Here is a 19,205-nt window from a genome sequence, read left to right as displayed (position 1 = left end):
ATCACCGCAGCCTAAGATGAAAGTTTGAAAGGGCAATTAATTAGATAATCCAATGTTTAGGCCCATCAAACTCTTCAGCACTTAACAAACAAGCAATACTTGTCAATAAAATATGTTTTGGTAATACAAAGGTAGAAAATCAATAGTACTATCACACTTGTTGCTCTTTTTACTACTGAAAATGTGTTCCAATAAGTACAATCCTTAAGGGAATTTATCTGCTTTGTTACTTAAAGGAAGTAGTTCTCTAATTGATGCTAATCCTTTCAAGCCAAATTTTTTTGTGCTGTCTAAAGTATGCTTTGCAATGCCCATCGAGTGTTTCCGAGGCGTAACCAAACCAAATTATTGCTGCTCATTCAAAATATTCTGCTTGCACCCATACATTTGGTGCTCAGACTCCCCTGGCTGGCACTGTTTTGCTGCGGTGCTGAACACTGCATTAATGGATTACAGCACTAATGCCTCAGCAGAGAACGCATGCCAAACATGCTGTCTTTTGGATTGCTTTCAAGTTACTATCCACAGTTTTTCTGCTCCAGAGCAGATATATTAGCCCACAATGAAAAGTATGCAAAAATCTGTGTGACACTGGTTTGGGAATGGTCTTAATTCTGAATGGCAGAGGCGGTGGGATACAGTGCAGCTGTCTGCAGCCTCCCTCTGCCCAAGCAATTGTTTTTTAATGGGATGATGCTCCTGGGAGACTATTTGACTTCTGCACCTGCCACTGCCGTCCTGTAATGCATGATATACTGAAGCTATGGCAACCTAAATACCAAGTCCAATATTTGGTAAACTCTGCATTGAACTGCAATATTCTATTAAAGGTGACATAAAAAACAAACACTGTACCCTGCAGCGGTTTTATTTTCATAATATACTGAAATGCATACTTTAAATTGATAAAGTAACTTAAGTACTCCTAGAGAGAGACACTAATATTTTATCACCTTTATTATTTGATATTAATCTCCCCAGTCTCTAGGGGTACCTTGACCAAACGGAAACAAAAAATTCACTTACTGAGGAAACCTCACGCCTAATGTATCACCCCCAGAAGCACTGCCCTTCCGGTGCCCGTCGTGTGAAACACACACAAAAGTGGAGGTTTGCCACAGCTGAGCAATACCCCTAAAATGATGTGCCTGCTTTTAGCTTGGAGCAGTAGGAAAATAAGAGCTCCAACTTCTGCGCAGGACACAAATAATCTCTGGGCAAGGAACAGTTATGTGAAAATTAAGGTGGAGGCAATTCTGTAACTCTTTCATGGATCAGTGAGGAGTCACTGGCAATGGCTTCATGGGCAACTTCAGCAACCGAGCCGGGGTGATCTGCCACAGCAACCACCTAGAAGTGTTCTTAGGCATAAATGCAACATGATATGAGAAGGTCAATAAATCATAAACATAGAACTCACTATGCTAAAGGCAAAGTCTAACAACAGATACTTAACAACTGAAATGTTAAGCTGAAAATCATTGGGGTTGACGGCACCTACTGTAAAAATGCACCTCTCCCTCTGCTTCCCCCTCCCAACTACAAAGAAATAATGCAAGTTTAGAACAGGTCTTAATAAATACAGCTAGGTCTGACAGATCAGTCATTTCTAGAGGTGGTTTGTCGTTTTTTTTTTTTTTTTTTTTTTTTTTTTTTGAATCGTATTACAAATAATATAACCAGAAATGAGCCACAAAAGAAGAGCAGGTTAGTAGTGCTTCACTGACATGCATATACCTCTCTGAGGTCCCCTGGCAGTGGCACCGAGGGATTACACATCACAGAAACACAAAACACAAATTTTCTTTTTTTTTTAATTAAAAAATTAGAAGATGGGTTTTAATGCTAACGTAGAGTGCAAAACCTGCAGAACATACACAGAGCCCAAACTGTGCAAAGGAATAAATACTGGCCTTTGAGATAACAATAAAAGTGGCAGACCTATGAGGTGAATATATAAAAATAAATAATTAGGACAACCACTTCAAAGGTAAACACAAGCCCCTGCAGTGCCTGCTCGGCTGCTCTCACTTCAGTCCCCAGGAGATGAACAGCACCTTCGCCAGGCTGCGATGTACTATGCCCAAGAGCCATTCTTCTTTTTTTCTTCAGAGATTGTGAATCTTATCTTTGTTTGCAGCAGCACTCCTTCCTGGGCTCCCGCACATCTGTCTTCTTTTGCTCTATGTTCTTCACATCATACTTTCATGTGACTGATTTCCTTATTTCAGAATATATGGACTTAAGATCGGTGCCTACAATGGAGGGGGTACCAGGGATTTTCAACAGATGGTAGGAAGTCCCCACTTACTCTCACATTCCTGATGGTGTGTTTCCAGTGGTAGCTGGTATAGCTTTGCCTCCCTTCTATTAACCTGCGGCCGGGAGGTGCCTGGCACCTGCAGCCGACGAGATGGCCGGTGCAGGGCACTACAGTGAGCGTGGCAGCCAGCATGAACCCTCCCCACAGAGGTGCGTAGAAAGTCAGTATTTAAACACAGCAGACAATCTACTCATGTGCCCTCAATACAAGTGCAGGGTTTCTGTAACTTTTTGTTATGTTTTAATTCTCTTATATAAGTATAATGGATTCTGAATAAAATGAAACTTGAAAGTCCTATGCTTAAAAGCGTTGAATAATATATACTAATCTTTGTGTTTAAAAAAGATGAAATGGAACTTATTTACAGCTGTCCTCACTGAATAAGCCAGCAAGCAAAGTCTTTCCCTCCAGTCGTGTGCTGTCCTTGCCAAGGCTGGCTGCCCCGGCCACCGCGCTGGCCCCCACACTGCCACGGCCACAGGGCAGGCAGGGGCAGGGCACCCCCAGCTTTTGGGTTTTGTAAAACAGCGTTCTTCTACAAAGCTAAATGGCTTCACCTGAAGAAGTATCTAAAACATTGCCTCATTTTTCATACCAAAAGTAAATTCTTACAAGATAGTCTGTCACAAAGTTTTTATGAACACTTAAAAAAAATAAAATCTCTACTTTTTAAGCAATTTGGTGGAAATATCTAAAATACTATTAACTTAAGACAGTTTCAAGTATCTTTACTAATTCAATTTCTATGGTAGTTCCAGCAGTACTAACAATTGCAGTAACATTTCAGGACTGTACTGAGAAAAAGAGTATATTTGCATCTTTAAACTAATTTTCTTCCTGTCCTTCAAGTGGCTTCTCAATAAAGTCAAAGCGCATGTATGACATTTTTTAACTTAATAAAATATATAACTTGATTTTTAACCTTACAGTAATACAATTTTGCATCAGCCATTACAATTACTCCATATTCAGATGCGCTGCGCACCATCTGGGAGGCAGCGTTCAACGAGAGCCCGAAGTGCCTTGGCAGGCCATGTATAACCCCATTTCTCGCCGGACCAGCAGGCGGGCTGTCTGTCAATACATGCCTCTCATTTCTTAGGAGCTCCTCCTGCTGCGAGTGCCTCATTACAATTTGCTTTTACTTCCTGGGCAAATGACAACCACAACAAGAGGCAGCTTCTTTGTTGACTGAACTTAAGCCAGAAAAAAATGAGATGACAGGTGCAGCCGCCTGGGTGCTACGGGACAGTGTAAACCCACCCCAAATGGCAGGGCTCCAGCCCCGCGCCGCACAAGGAGCCCAGCACCAGCCCCTCTTCCCTAGAACCACGGCTGCAATCACAGCCTGGGCTTGCACCTCCAAAAAGCCACCCGCCTTCCCAAAACCCAGCTCCCACTTCAGGCATGCACTTGTCAGCTCCAACCCCCCTGCGGTAATTAATTGCCCCTGAACATACAAAGCACAGTCCATGATAGCAGCAGTGATTTTTCCTCTGAAACCAATGCTCCTGTACTTTATTTAAAGGTTCCTAATACCGTAATATAACCTCAGAATATCTGTGTAAGTACCATGTTAGACAACTTGGTATTGTTATTAAAATTTGTATCTCCTTGACAATTACTGTTTTAAAAGAGGTTTCAACAGCTTGTAGGCTAAGCTTTTTGCTTTAATTTCTAGGAAAATTCATATGTTAAATTATTCTGAGTACAGTTAGCCTATCCTTACCAATGAAAATGGAAGAAAGCGTTTAATATTCTTTCTATTATTAATTATTAATTAATATTTTAAATAGTATTTGTGTGAGATATAAAATATTTAAATCACTATTAAAAGGGATATAATAACAATAATTGCAAGTGGTTTGTGTAAAAAAAACCCAAAGCATAGATAAGAGTTCAATCTGGACAAGCACCAGGGCTCTGCACTTGCAAGTGCTCCGCGCAAAACCCAGTCAACCCGTTACAGCCATGGGAGAACACAACCCCCAGACACGAACAGGCGGAACAGCACATCCTGGCTACCTGATTCAGGTGTGACTTGCCATTTAAAAAAGTCAGAGTAAAAATAAGTATTACTAAAACAGATTTCAGGAGCAGACAGGATAGGCAATGTTATTTTCTTAGCAAACCCTTAATTCTGATACCTGTGCTGAAATGACCAAATTTATAGCACGGTCTGAAACAACCAAATTCATAGAACAGTTGTTTTTTAAACATAAGAAACTTAGGTAAAGAAATAAATAGTCACCTAGACAACCCTGTATGGCTCAGAGCACCAGCCAGTGACAAAAGACAGAAAGTGCGCTCTTACAGATACTGTTTGTCAGAACCACATCATTTTCATCAAAGATCAGTCTCTATTGAAAGAAAAAGCTATTAAAAATTTTAATTAGACTTAAGAATTGTTAAGTGAGTTAAGGGGAGACAGGAATGCATGGAGCCCCCCCCTCTTCCTATGTAATTACTTACTATGAATACTGTTTATTAAGAAGTTCAACCGATCAAAAATCTGCTTTTCACCTGCCTACATCTGCTGACTTCTATTTGAGAGCCGGTCATCAGTGTGTGGTGGCTGGAGCACGAAGCACTCCAACCTCTCAAACTTCTCTGGCAACGCGCTAGATGTGGTCACTGCAATCCCATTTTTCCCCCTTGCCTATTCCAGTAACTGTCATGGGCTCTGCAGCCAAGCACAACACTCCCGTACGCTTCCCACTCTTCCCAGTCAAAGTGCATTTCGCCAAGGTGCCCTCTGGCTGAAGTGCCGCCCGTGCTGTCTCAGTACAGATGAAACCCTGAGAGCTAAGAGGTGTCTGGCACAGCCAGAAGCTCCCATCCTCAAACAGTTGTGTTCAAGTGTAGCTCTTCCCTTTCAGCTCCAGCTCTACTTGCCCAAGTCTTAAAGAACACTAGTTCGAACAATGTCACAGTCCTATTTAGAGCGCCGCAGTATTTTTAACCTTTGAATTCAGAGCCTTCAATGCACTTGCAAAACACAAATCTGTAATTCCCAAGTGACTCGAGACTTTAAAGAAAAGCGTTCAGCAACTCCAACGGAATAGGAAAAGCTAATGAGATCAGTGCTTCCCGCCAGGTCGGTGGGGTTTGGGGACTTAATTATCCTTCTAAAAGTGTCTTCTGCCCTGCGGACTCTCAGAAAGCAACTCTGCTGACATTTTTGAAGCCAGCCTTCTGATTCTCACTGCTCCTCACTCTCATTTTCTTCTAATCAGCACCAGCCATGTTTCCAGATCTTTAGCAGTTCCTGGGCAAACTGTCACCTGCTGCAGAACTCCCTGATGCTGCTTGTTTTTTCCAGAGTTACCACCTGCATCCTCTTCCAAAGGTCACCAGCATCAGCATCAAAATTATCAAAACAAGCAGCAACTTGGAAACTGCAGTCCTCAATTTTACAATTTGTGGAGAACATTTTCTTACAAGCCTAAGCCTTTCTTATGAGTAATTTGCATATGATGGTTTACACTTGGTGATGCAATGTCATTGCATTTGAAAAATGCAGCAGGTTTTTGACCCTTTTAAAAAAATAATTTGTGCTTCTTTTGAGACCCACCTTACCTAACTGAGAACACTGGCTAGACCCACATGTGCAAATACACACATCCAGTGATCTCCACTAGGACACCGTGGCACCCTCTCGTCACTGCAAGCAGTGCTAGGTAGCACCACCAGAACCGCAGCACGTAATGGCTAGTCCTCCTTGTCATTACATCCCAGCTTACCACAAAACCAGTCCTCCACCTAACAAGAGTTTCACTTTTCTCCCATTAAACAAGCATATCTTTTTTATATTATGCAGATCACAGACATCAGCACGTTCCGCAATATTCTGCAATTAAAACATCACTAAACAACAGTTGGGACGGGTGGAGAGAAGGGTGAAGTGCTCTGGGCCTTGCGTTCAAAGTGCATCTGGGTGTTCAGAAACCCTGTGAATAGTGTCAAGGCCACTTAAATCACACAACTCCTCTAAATTTTAGGAAAATTAGTTCACAGTAATAGTAATAATACCTGGAGCATTATATGCCGTTGTACAGCTATAAAATATCAAAACAAATTAGCAATCAATCATTACTCGATAACTGACAAAGTATAAGAGATGATGTGTTCACAAGTTTTTCTAAGTTATTTAATATGTTAGGGATACAGATTTTCCTTACTTGGTGTTAATTGTTTCAATTCCTTCCAAAATGTACCTTAAAAGCTTTAGTTTCACTGCAGATAGTCTTACTCTCTATCCACAGCCAAAAAGCCATTTTGCAGCTGCTTGCAGCAACGTGGGGGCTGAATCACAAGCAGGTGCCCCGATGCCTCCAGAGAAAGGCAGCCCCGGCAGCAGTTCTCCTTTGGATCCAGCAGGTCTCACCTCCCTCCTCCATTGGGATTCCAGCCCTTCCCCGTGCTCCGACACTACAGGTCTCACACTTACGGATGCGAGAAGCAAAGCAGAAAGCAGCTGGGCACAAAGCCTGAGTTCAGGGCCATGTTTTTCCCTAACAGAGAACAAACCCCCGAAAGCAAAAATGCATTCACAAAGGTCATGTCTTGATTGGAGACACAGGCCAGTAAAAAAAAGAAGTGTTACCAACATGATTTAAAATAGTTCTGTACATCTACAGAGAGAGAAAGTGGTGTTTAAATATGGGCTGCTTGGCCATGGGCAACCCTAAAGGAGGAAACCCAGATTTGACCATCACCATTTAATGCATATTAGTGCTCTATTTCTACTTGAAATATGGAATATAAATTAAATGTGATTTTGCAAGTTACGAACTGTAAGTTAGACTTAAAATTTGTTTTTAAAAGGTATTTGCATACACTCTTTTTTCAGCTTTTCTTTAAAGGGAGTGACAGTCCCTTAGGAAAAAGGATGACAGCTCTTACACTGAGGTGACTGACAGCTGTTTATCTGGCTAAACACTGCCAGATCTGTCTGGGGTAATCTAGGATTTCTCTCTTTAACAATAAGTTGTAAAAGCAATGTAAAAAAACATAAATCCTTACTCCCCTTCCCAGCTAGGTGCTTCCCTGGACAGCTCCAGACAACTGCTTTAGCAGCATCTGAAGAAAAAAAGCTTTTTATAGAAGGGAAAAAGCAGCATTGAGGCCACCTTTTGTGTAGGAAATAGTGTCTGAATAGGAAGCAACAGCTAAATTAGAAATAATTGTAGATACATGGAAACTCAATTTTCTTTGCAGATCTCAGTATAAAATCTGTATACGTGCTTTTCTGTCACTGCTCCTGGGGATGCTACTAACTCAGTGCTGTAAAGAAATCTGTAACTCAGCAGGGGGCTTGTGGCCTCTGAGGCTGGTCAGGAAGTTTTATGTCTTTTTTCCAGTCTATTTGACTTTTGTATACCAAATTGTACCACTTCAAAAAGGAAAAAAACCTTACTGGAATGGATTACACTGTCAGCTCTCCACTTTGGAAGCTGACAGCCGAGGCGTAAGAGTTAAGTAGGAAGCTGTAGCTGAATGAGTTTTTAATTTAGTTTTTACTAACTTTGATTATTCAAGAGCAGTCCTGACTTCTGCTCTTGCACTCACAGTCCTCGCTTGGCGTCTGTCCCTGCCTTCCCACTTCTAACAAGATGTTCCCATTTCTGCAAACGCAGCATGCCTGCAAAGGTGGAATAGGCAAGTTCCTTTAAACCACCAGTCTCCAAATCAACTAGAAAAGTAGTACAGAAAAATATATAAATAAATTTTAAAAAATCTGTCTTTTAGCAAACCAGCATTCCTAATCAGCATGACCTAAAAAGCAAATTTAGTGACTCCAGAGGCCTCATTACTTAGCCTCCTGAGGCTGGGAAGTTGGCATGGAGTTATGGTATGAATTTATGGTGCACTCGCTACGCTCTAAGTGAGGACTTTCAGTTTGCATTTGTTACTTGTAGCTTAATGCATATATTTATATGTGCAAAATAGATTTAACTGCAAAGCACAGAGGCAGATTTGGTGCAGATCAACAATATGCCAGGGAAAAGTTAATGCAGAGAAGTTAGCATTCTGTAAATATGCACCTTGATTAAATCCCCACCAGCCTTCCATGTAGAAGCATATAAGGACAGTTTACTCTCATAAAATATACTGTTAAATTACCACCAGCCAACCAACTGTGCATAATTAAACACTGGTTTTAAAAGAACTTTTGAGAAACTTGGAAAAAAGTGACTATTTCGTTACTGCATCCCTAACATAGCTGGGATCTGCTGCCAATTGGCTACAATCATTTCTTGTTACAGTAAAAATGAATAAAATCCCTCAACTGTATTATTTGGTATATTTACAAAAATCAGCTCGGGGTAAAGCTACCGCAGCCTATAGGGAAAATGGGCACGCATCACACAGGGTAGCCTAACGCCTTCTCTATGGTCATCTCGTACTGGGAACAGAATGTAAACAGAACTCAAGAGCAAGGCTTGTACCTGTATCAATGAGGATGAGCAAATGCAGGTGCTGGTGCAGCTGAAGCATGTCCCCTTAAATTCCTACCCCATTTGCCAGCGATGCACTTACTACTACCCTGTATTACATTACGATGGATTTCCCCTTGTGAACTTTGCTATTGCTCGTGCAAGTCAGATTCTAAACAAAACCAAACAGAGAGCACCCCAGCCCCCCTTGCACCTTACCACGGCTGTAGCACGGACGGGGCACATCAGAGTATTTTTACAGCCAAAGTACGCTGCACTGAATGTGCTTCCACACGTGCTGTGTGCCGGGATGCTGGCAAGGGGGCATTTGCTCTGCAGCCTAACAGCTTCCCTTCCTGCCTCCAGTGAGAAAAAGCCTATGAAATTAAAAGATTATACTCAGTAATTATCTTTTATCTGCAATTTGAGGATGTGTGTGTTCCTGCTACCAAGTTTTCCTGCCTCATCTGAACTTGTCGGTGCGACAGTGTCAGTAAATGCACATATAGGTTCAGATTCCAGGATAACTATCTTTCTTCTTCTGTCTTTAAAATACCGTATTTGAGTACAGTGTCTTTTATTCAATAATCAAACTTAACTGAAACAAGCCATCTGACATCAGCAACTATTCAGTCCAAATATAATATGAAATAATCTTCTGCCTTACATAAGAATAAAAATTTGCAAGTCACCTAGGTACTGAAATAAAAAATAACACTATGCAGAATTCCATTACTGCTTTGACTGCTAAAGCTCCAACTTTAATTCTGCAGTGAGCCAAATAAAAGCACCTCGGACCAAACAGCATCGATTCTAACCCATGTTTAAAAGCATCTTTTGCTTTGAAATAAACTGAACCAAAACTCAGACTTCTCTTTAATCTTCCAGTGAAAACCGCAGAGTTTTTGCATACAAAGGCGCGTATCTGCATCATCTGCAGAATGCTCCTGGGGAGGCACTCTGAGGTGGCAAAGCACAGTGATGCTCATGGCAGTGATCCCACAAAGGGGGCTGGGGGCTCCTCTGGCTATGCACCCACCACCAGCTGTGCTTCCCATGGACACTCACCTGAGCAGGAGTAAGCACCAGGGTAAAGGGAGTACTTGTAGAAGAAAATAGCTAAAGAATTCAATACTGCTCAGCTAAATGAACCATTTGTATTCATGACGAGCTCCTTACACATCCAGTACTACAGGTTTACAGCAGGTTTACACTAAGCACAGCTCACTTCAATATCAGTTACAAGTATCTCTATGAAATGCAGTTCTAAATATTTATGATGAAAGCCAAGATTTAATCAATGAAAATAGAATATTTTATGGCTTCCTTGACTGTACGGTGTGCTTCTCCCCGCATGCACTTTACCAAGCCATTCTCTACTTGCAAGGAACACAGACCCGACTGCAAGTCCCAGCTGGCGCCCAGATCCTGGGAACCCCTCAGTGTACCGGTAAATGTATCAGGAACAGCAATGACATTGGCTTCAGCAGATTCCTTTACAGGAGACATGGTTTTCATAAATTATGCATCAAAATATACAGCTGCATATACAACCCTGTATCATCTATAGCTCAATGCTGGGGAAGGGTTTCTGTTTTCAGAGGGAATTCTCCATTCTTCCAAGATTGGAGCCACCAGCCAACAGGAACACACGGACAGACATGCAAAATACCCAGGCTGAAGTCAATGGCCCAAAATGCCCTAAAAATGAGAACAGCACTGGAGGTACAGTGATATTTTCCCACAAAATTCATGGAATTTCTCAGTTTGAGCCCTCTCGGTGGGAAGAACAGATATATTTTCTGAATGAGGCTCCACCTCTTACACCAGTAAGGGACCCAGAAGATGTGACAGCAGCAGGCAGCTTCAGTTCTCATGCTTTAATGAAAGTCTTTAATTAGTGACTCTGTAAGGGCCAGTCTCTCATTACATACCCAAACACATTTCTACAGGAAAAGAAAAATTATCAAACAGCTTGTATGTATGAATTAATGGGGGAATTCCAGACTGGACTCTGTTACTCTGCAAGAATTTACCTGTCGTAACTTTAAACAGAGATAATCACACCAACCCCAGGTTCCTGGGCTGCATGTACAGGCAGTGAGGGCAGCAGATCCTTGGAAGCCTCCCGCGGGAGCTCACACATCCCTCTGCGGGACAGCCCTTATGTGAGCTGAGTGCCATGCCTGCTGCTCACCTGCACGGTGAAGAAACACCCCCAAAGAAAGAATGTAGGTGAGTTAATTCTTACAGATTAGCATGATCAGAATTAACAAATAATGTCACTAAATCTGTTTCGGCTATAAAATAGTGTTAGAGGCTCTGACGCGCAAAATATCATTAAGCAACTTTCAGACATTAATATTTTCCCATCATTCCAAGGTCAACAACAATCATGTATCCTAAAATCCAGTTACCTGAAATATATCTCTACAGTCTGCCGACGCTGATTTAGCGTTCAATTTTAAAAAGAAAACAGCAGAGTATCACTCTTCTTCTGTATTATTGCACCTCTAAATACAGGAATTTCAGCTGCATGTTGACGATAATTTACAAGCTTATGCAAAATATTAATAATTTGTTTTGAATTTAATATGAGCCTTTAACTGCATCCCACCTGCTGGGACTGCTTCTAGCCTAGCAAAATGACTATGCATTTTTTCGCCTTGTATTCCTAATAAATATATTACTTTAAAAATAGGAAAAGAGAAGCACGTCTCCTGGGTCATGACTTTGCACAGTATGTAAGTCACTTCAGAAAACCTCAAAACTGTCAGTTTGTAAAATCAATGGAAAAGATGACGTTTGGAATGGGAAGCGTAATTCAGCCACGCCAGCAGTGGCAGGAGCGCACTGCAGCGGCATCAATGAGCTGCAATGTGGCACATTTATCATTAGATAATCACTCCCCCAGAGGATTAGCAGCACACAGGTGAACCTTGTGCCACACAACACACTTGGGGTGTCATTAGCTCAAGATAACCTCACTCCCTGCCATCTCCTATTGCTTAATTAGAGGTTACAAAGGCTATAATAGGACTAAAAGAACTTGGGCAAATGCAACTTGCAATGAGTGATACCTTAATCAATTCAAAACCGGGGGCTGCACATGTGTAGTCAACAAAGGCGTGGATGGGAGACTGCAAGCATGCATTATGTTTTCAATTAATGAGCTTAAAATTTCAGGAGAACAAAGAAATCCGGACATACACTAGGCCTTATTTTCCCCAGACAAATTCCAGCTTTTTCAAGTAGCATTTTGCCTGATTCAAATGCCATGTATAAATACTAGTGGAAAAAAAACCCAAACAACCAACAGAAGGATTTTAGGATACCAGCTCACCTGAAATAAATTAGCAAGTGCATCCCAAGCAGAAGCAGCAAGATCTCCAGGGTGTCTCAGCAGAAGCACGCTAAGCTACATACACCTTTGAGAAACTTCATTGTGACTGCGAAATTACAAATAGCGCTTCTCCATTTAAGTGGTTTATTTTTGGCTAGAAATTGCCAGCCATGCTAAACCAGCGGTGGCAGGGAGGTTTAAGGGCATGTCTTCTGCTGTGTTTTGTAAACAAAGGCCACATTTGCAGATGAGGCGGCCACAGATCTGCTGCACTCAGAACTGTTTTCCAATTCACTGTGAAACATCAATTATCTTTATCAAATAACAGTATCTCATCTCAGTCCATTATCAAGATGGAGTCTTATTTTAGCTGGACTGCAGTCCTATCTGTATATCAAGGCTGGCCGCAGTGCCAGAGTGAGTGAAAGGCTGTGAAATAATCAATAATCATCATCAAATTGTGGTCGACAGGTTGTGAGGATGGAAGTTTTTGATGAAACCTCAGCCTTTTTTTGTGCAGCTGATAAAGCTTAACCTTTGCAATACCTGATAACTATGACTCAGTTAAAGGCAGCTCTGCATACGCTTAAAAGCTTTGGCTCCTCAAAGCCCCCTGCAATTGCTTGGCTGGAGGGGATCGCACCTCCCTGCCTTCAAACACCCCCTGCACGGAGCAAGCCGGCACACGCCAGGACCACCCCAAACCCATTCCAGGGACTTTTACAAACACCCCCCCCCCTTGTCTTCCAAGAAGGCTGAACCACACTTGGCCCTAAAGCTGTGCCAGTAAAAGGTCAGCCTAAAAAGGACAACCTGTGCATAACAACCAACAGCAACAAGGGAAAAACTGCCAGCAAGCCTCTGCCTGTTTAAACGTGGGCAGCTCTCTGTTATCCAGAATAAAACTGGGACAAGATCACACGGATAAAGGGAGGGGGGGAAGCATAAAAACATACATGCATTAGGCTAACTGCATAGCAGCCTTTCTGTTAAAGTTGTTACTCAGCCCTTTCCTTATGATAATTTCTTTTCAAAATAGAATTAAGGGATAGAATAAGGCTGTAAACATTTTGTACCAGATTTTCATTTTTGAGCATAGCATGAGTAATCTGCAAGCTGAATATAACCCTCCCTCTGAAGAATGGGGAGGTGATTCAGCCATACATTTTCCCTTTTAGCTCTCCTTCAGTTTCTCCAGAAATAGAAACTTGAGGAAATTTGTCAAAAATCACGTGAACAAGCAGAACGCGCCTTTCAAGAACGTACATCTCTAGTTTTTTGGGCAGCACATGGAAACAGAAAGGGCACCAGACAAACCACATGCAAGCACAAAGTTATGGCTGTGTTTATGGTCACTACCTTAAAAAAACCCTGAAGCACAACGAAACCAAACAAACCCACCGCCCTGAGCAGCTTTCTCACCATTCAAGGCAGCTGTGGAAGTTTGCTGCTGGTCGGACTGAGCAAGCAGCGCAAAAAGTGTCGGGCATGTTCCTTAGACAGCTGGAAAGCCTTCCTAAAACTGCAACACATTCCGGGGGACCCGGCAACAGCCTTCTGCATTATCATGCAAACGGTGTTTAGCTCATTTCAAGATCTCAGGTCAACCTCCAGGAGGCTCATGAAGGCACTGGAGGTTTAAAAGGATAATTAATGTCTATTTCCCGGCAAAACCAGAACTGACATGCAAGGTTAAAGACTTATTTATTTATACCCACGACCAGCCATTTTCAGAACCTGGCTTAGAACTGTTGAAATTTCTCTTCAGACCAAAGAATGAATCGCAACAGAAACATTTGCTTTTCCAAACAAAAAAAATTCTTGAGTAAAATGTGCACTGATAATCGTAGCCAAAAGTAGGAGCTTCGAGTGAAGCAGCCAAAGCGCTCACAGCTTGTTAACATGGACTCCCAGCAAGCGTTTGAAAAATGAGGGTGTTCCTGGGGAAGGGAGAGAGCTCATGGCATCAGTTACACCACAGTTGTACCTTAAAGGAGCAAAGAGAAAGACCTGAATAGTTAAAAGCCCACCTCCCTGATGCAAATCTCTCCAAAGAAGGGTATGTCTCATATGAACTTGGCACTAATAAAACATTTACATACAATATAACCCTTGTCAACAATGTAGTTTTATAGAAAAGAGGTGTTATCAAGCAAGTTTACTGAAACGTATGGTTTTAATGATAAAAGTCAAAACCCTCATGTGGCAACATTTCTGAAAGGTGTTTGGTGCAGTCTTACACATTCCTGGGAGAAATGAAAGTGATACATAACGAACAGGTTGGCTGTTAGGTGGATTAAATATTGGCTAATCGATGTGGTTTGGAATGCAGCTCTAAACAGAAAAAGTGCTGAATTAGTGCATTTCTCCTGGGGTCCCAGAAGGGCCCGTCTAAACCCAGAAGCTGCGCAAGAGCTGCTGCTGCCACAGCTTGAGGAGAACACCCAGAGGGTCTGGGCTTGTGGAGGGAAGACCCGAAGAGCACCAGCCTTGGGAGCACCCTGGGCTGGCTGGGCTTGCCAGCCTCCCTCCAGCCCAGAGCAGCCTCATCTCCTCCATTTGTCAAGTACGGTGGTGCAACTCTGACCATGTGTAGAGCACTCACTCGCATAAACAAAATGAACAATTTCTTATGCAAATGAACAGTTAAAAGTAAAACAGGACCTACTGGTCAGAAGCTGAAGCTAAAGCAAAGTCAAGCTAGAAACAAAATATAGCTTTAATAATGAAAATTATTAACTAATGAAACAACTTAGGATGATTCTGGCAGATTTTCCGTTACTGGAAAATTTAAGATTAAGGTGAGATGATCTTCTCAAGACGCACGTTGCCCAGTGATGCTAGATTTAAGGGTTTTGCCCCCTGCAGGAGGTCAGACCTGATGATCACAGAGATCCCTTCTCACTTCTCTCCTTCCCTCTGCCAGGGAGCCACCAGTCATCAGCTCCCTCCATTTACAATTTTACTTTCCTGAGAGAGCCTTCATCCGTGATAAACACACACTGAACTGCTAAATGCTGCTCTGGAGACCGCCGATGTCACTCTGATGGATGTGGCACCAGGCACCATTAAAAAAAATAAATAATAAAAAAAAAATCTGCTTTTACAGGGAACTTGGGTCCTCCCTAGGTGTGGAGGGGGCTCAGCATCTCCTGAAAGGCTGCTCCGTGCACCGCCGGAATGGGGAATCCTCCTCCAGAGCCTTTACCTCCCATCACTTGTCTCTGCATACCTTGTTTTTGAAGGATTTAAAAATATTCTGGTCACAAACCCACTGCTTCTCCAACAACAGAAAATGCTAAATGGATTCAACAGTAAATACTGTATGAATTGATATGCCAAAGTTCAGCCAGTGTTCTACATAATTCTAATCAAGCTTCAGAACAGAGTTCCTAGTGCAGTTTAAGACTAGAAAATTCTAGTGGAACAGAACTTCTTGTGGAACAGTTCTATTTATTAAAAAAAAACAAAGAAATCCCCCGTAGCAGCAGTTCGGAGTAATAATCCAAAGTACAGCACAAATACCATTACTGTAAAAGACAAAACTATTGCAAAGGAGTAATTCCCATAATTTCCCCCAACATATGGCTACGCTACTTTATAGTAAAATATAATTAAACAGATTTGCAAAAAGCCCAGCTAAACTGATATTTCTATTTTTCATGATTATTTTGAAACTTATCAAAGCACTTAAAATTCTCAGAGTGATCTTGGTATTTTATATCATCTCACTTTTCCTAACAGTTTTTTTTGTTGGGTGGGTTGGGTTTTTCTCTTTCCTTAAAAAAAAAAAATCTCATTCATTCTTTAGATTATTCAAACATTTCGAAAGCCACGCTGAGAGCGCCTTGCATAACCTTTCTCTGAGATCTGCAGCAACGAAGCACAATGAGCCCCATGCCGCTGTGCAGGACACGGCCTGAGTGCAGGGCGCGGGACCCCTCAAAACAGGGTACACAAAGACCACCCCAAAGGGCGCCAGCACCTTGCTGCCCACCTAATGACACGCGCTCCAGAAAGGCAGCAGCTGCACTATGGGCAGATCGGTTGGCTTCCAGAGCCACACAGCAATAAGATAGTATGTTTTATTGTGAGTGTCATGGAGACAGTGTGAAAAATCAAGAGCCATAGGCAGTGAGTGGCAATGGGTCAATACTGTTCACTGAGACATTGTGTAGATAATCAACAACAAGGCCCTGGGTTCTCTCTGCGCTGCAAACAGCTGAGGGGCAAATCAATACAGCCATGGGAAGGACACTGCCCGGCCCTGCTCCCCGCAACACACCGCCAACCACGGCAGGAAAGCACCCGAAAAACCACATGAATGCCAGCTTCGCTCGTGTCTGACACTGGGCACTGGCAACACCACCTAACACTCAGAAAATATTTAATAAATAATCTAATAGGAAAGAGAGAGAGAATATCTAACCTCTATACTAAATTACAGAAAAAACTATTAATCATTAGGTGTAATTTCTCAGTCAGTACGTACAACCACCTTTCTTGTATACCAAATAAAAATGTGCTGGAAGTAACAAAACACCAAACCCTAGAAAATATTTTTGTTGCCTATTATTACAGTTAAAATGCCTCCCTTTTTTCTACAGGCACATCACAAAATCCAGGTTATTAGCACCCTGTTTCACCTATAGCGTAAAAATAAAGGAACCACAATCAGAGTGCATGTTTGGGCCAGCAGTTTGCTCTTCTGCTGGTAATTACTACAGATTTTTCCACCAGCTATAAACTCTGTTAAATCTGTACACAGTTTCAGTAACACAAACCCCACACTGCTCAGATCCTGCCATCAGCTGAACTTAAAAGGGACTTGTATTTTTTCTTTTTTTCAGCATGGCTGTGTGATATGAAAAACTAACATTTTAAGCTTTATTTTCATCACCATAACTATGCTAGTATGCATGGTGCTAAGTTACCAGATTATAGTTTCATGAATTATTCAATGCAAACATCACAAAATCAAAAGCAATTGCAAAGCAAAGAATCTCCTTCTTGTATGGGGATTTCTGGTATTTTCTTCAGGCGTCTCCAGAGCAACACGGCTTCAGCGCAGCAGGGCAGCACCCCGTCAGTGGCAGTGACGCCCCGATACCTGGCTGCCTTGCTCCCCCACGGGGCCTGGGCGCAAAGATCTCCAAGTGAAGAGCTCATCTGGCTTCTGCCTCGAGCTGGCACCACAGAGCCTGCCTGCCCTCCTGCCTGCCCTCCTGCCCACTAGCTCGCACAGCTGCTTCCCGCCTCCCCAGCCGGTGCGGGGCATCCCCAGTGCCCCGGAAGATGGGGCTCAAACACCCCATGGCAAACAAGGCTGCCACAAGCTCTCACAGCTCACCTGAGCCTGCTCTCTTGATCTCAGAAATGAGAAACGTTGCCCCCAGAGCAGGTTTCCAGTCTGAAGCACCAGAGCAGAGATGCTGTGCAGACCAAATAGGAAGAAAAGATGTGCAGTTCCAGGAAAAAGGGAGCAGAAAGCCCTTCTCCACCTCCAGGAGGGATTGCCTACTTTTGCATGTGACTCAAAGGGATGGGAGCATGTTGGTGCAGGCACAGGTGCCCTCCCAAACAGTCTCACGCCCATAAGTCAGATGGCTGCTGGAGCACAGTCCTTTACTGCACATCAAGCCCGTAAAACCACCCCAGCCCATTTTTGGGAAGGGTGAGCATGGGGAGCATGGGGTGAGCTCAGAGAAACCTACCATTCACTCAGCTTTTTGAGAGGCATGAAGAACAACATGTTTTTAGTGGTAACATACCTAACTCTGGTTTCTACATGCACCACGTACAGAACTCATTGCTCCGTAAACGCTGCCAGCAGGTGCCCTGGTGCTGCTCTCCAGAGGCATCTGTGGAGCCCAGAGGCAGGGGGGCAGAGGCGGGGGGGCAGACAGGGCACTGAGCCGGGGGACTGCACGCTGATACCGCCAGCCCTCCTGCTCGGGGGACAGGTGACACCCTGGCGATACCACTGGCCACAGCCACCAACCCCCGGCTTCAGCGGGGCCAGGGCAGCACATGCACGCCCTCAGCTGAGAAGGGTGCTGGCTGTCTACAGCGCCTACTGCCATAAGCCAAGGTTTTAATGTAAGCTGCAATGGTTTAATTGATAAAGAACTTTTATTCCTGAATGCTTCTCAGAGCTGCTGCTCCCAATAGTCCCTGGGAGCGCAGAAGGTGACGGTGGTTTAGACTGGCTTTGGTGTCAAAGAAAAGAAAACCTCAGAGATGCACCTCCCCATGCAAGCTCCTGATCTGTGGGGGCTCAGCGACCCGAGACCCACAGCCTACACTAAGGGACAGCCTTTGCGGTAATTTAGTAATGACCTCCAAAAACCACATCCGGAGTGAGTAACAAAGCTAAAGGGAGAAGAGGAGGTTCTGTACGACAGGAACGCACACAACAGGGTGCGACAAGGACCTGTCAAAAACGTGAGCTCTGATGTGCAGTTGCACCTGGCAAAATGATATTAGGATGAGAAACCTTTCAAATTTCTGCTTTTGTGTGGTTTCATAGAAGGTGGGAAGGGAAAGAAGGTTTGGGGAAGCTCTGCAGCAAGACTGAAATAAACACTGAAGACAGTGTCTGTGCAGCCTACAACAGAAACTGGCATTTTGCCTAAGGAGGATTAAGAAAAACAGGGAGTACATTGTGGAGAAGGAGTTTTGAGAGTCCTCTGGTTTTTTCACCTTTCAAAACAAAGGCTGAAAGTGAGCATTAAGGCTGCCTGTAAATAAGGCACAAGTGCAAAAACCAAGGAGAGGAACCAGTTATTTAAGCCAAAGGTCAATGGTGGTACAAAGACTTAGATAGCTATAACTACATCAGTCTGGGAATAAAAAAAATAAAAATAATATTTCCAACCCATGATATTTTAACCCATCAATACTCTGGAACAACCTGCTACTGGGCGTCGAGAAACCCAAGGCTTTTTCAGATGCTGCTCGCTCAGCTGCTACAAGAGAAGCTCCCATGCCTGCTGCAGCAGGGACAAGCCTTCATGTCCCAAGGAGATCCCACCTGCAATACCCACACTTACCACTCCTCTTCCCTTCTGCTTATCTCTGAGGTAATCTCACTTAACAT

General features: G+C 43.1%; 1 protein-coding gene and 1 long non-coding RNA gene across 5 annotated transcripts in view; both read right to left on the bottom strand.

The window, feature by feature from the left end:
- Positions 1–19,205, bottom strand: part of WDR7 (WD repeat domain 7) — a 143,199-nt gene that overhangs the window by 7,796 nt on the left and 116,198 nt on the right. The window lies entirely within an intron of this gene.
- LOC114013706 (uncharacterized) lies at positions 711–17,314 on the bottom strand. Its single transcript, XR_008744912.1, has 2 exons — positions 6,754–17,314; positions 711–5,311 (listed from the first exon to the last, which is right to left on the bottom strand). It is a non-coding gene; the product is annotated as an uncharacterized LOC114013706 (long non-coding RNA).

The sequence above is a fragment of the Falco peregrinus genome, chromosome Z (genome assembly GCF_023634155.1).
Source record: "Falco peregrinus isolate bFalPer1 chromosome Z, bFalPer1.pri, whole genome shotgun sequence".
In the NCBI taxonomy this organism is placed as follows: Eukaryota; Metazoa; Chordata; class Aves; order Falconiformes; family Falconidae; genus Falco; species Falco peregrinus.
The sequence above is the reverse complement of the archived record's forward strand: the minus strand, read 5'-3'. Positions and strand labels throughout refer to the sequence as shown.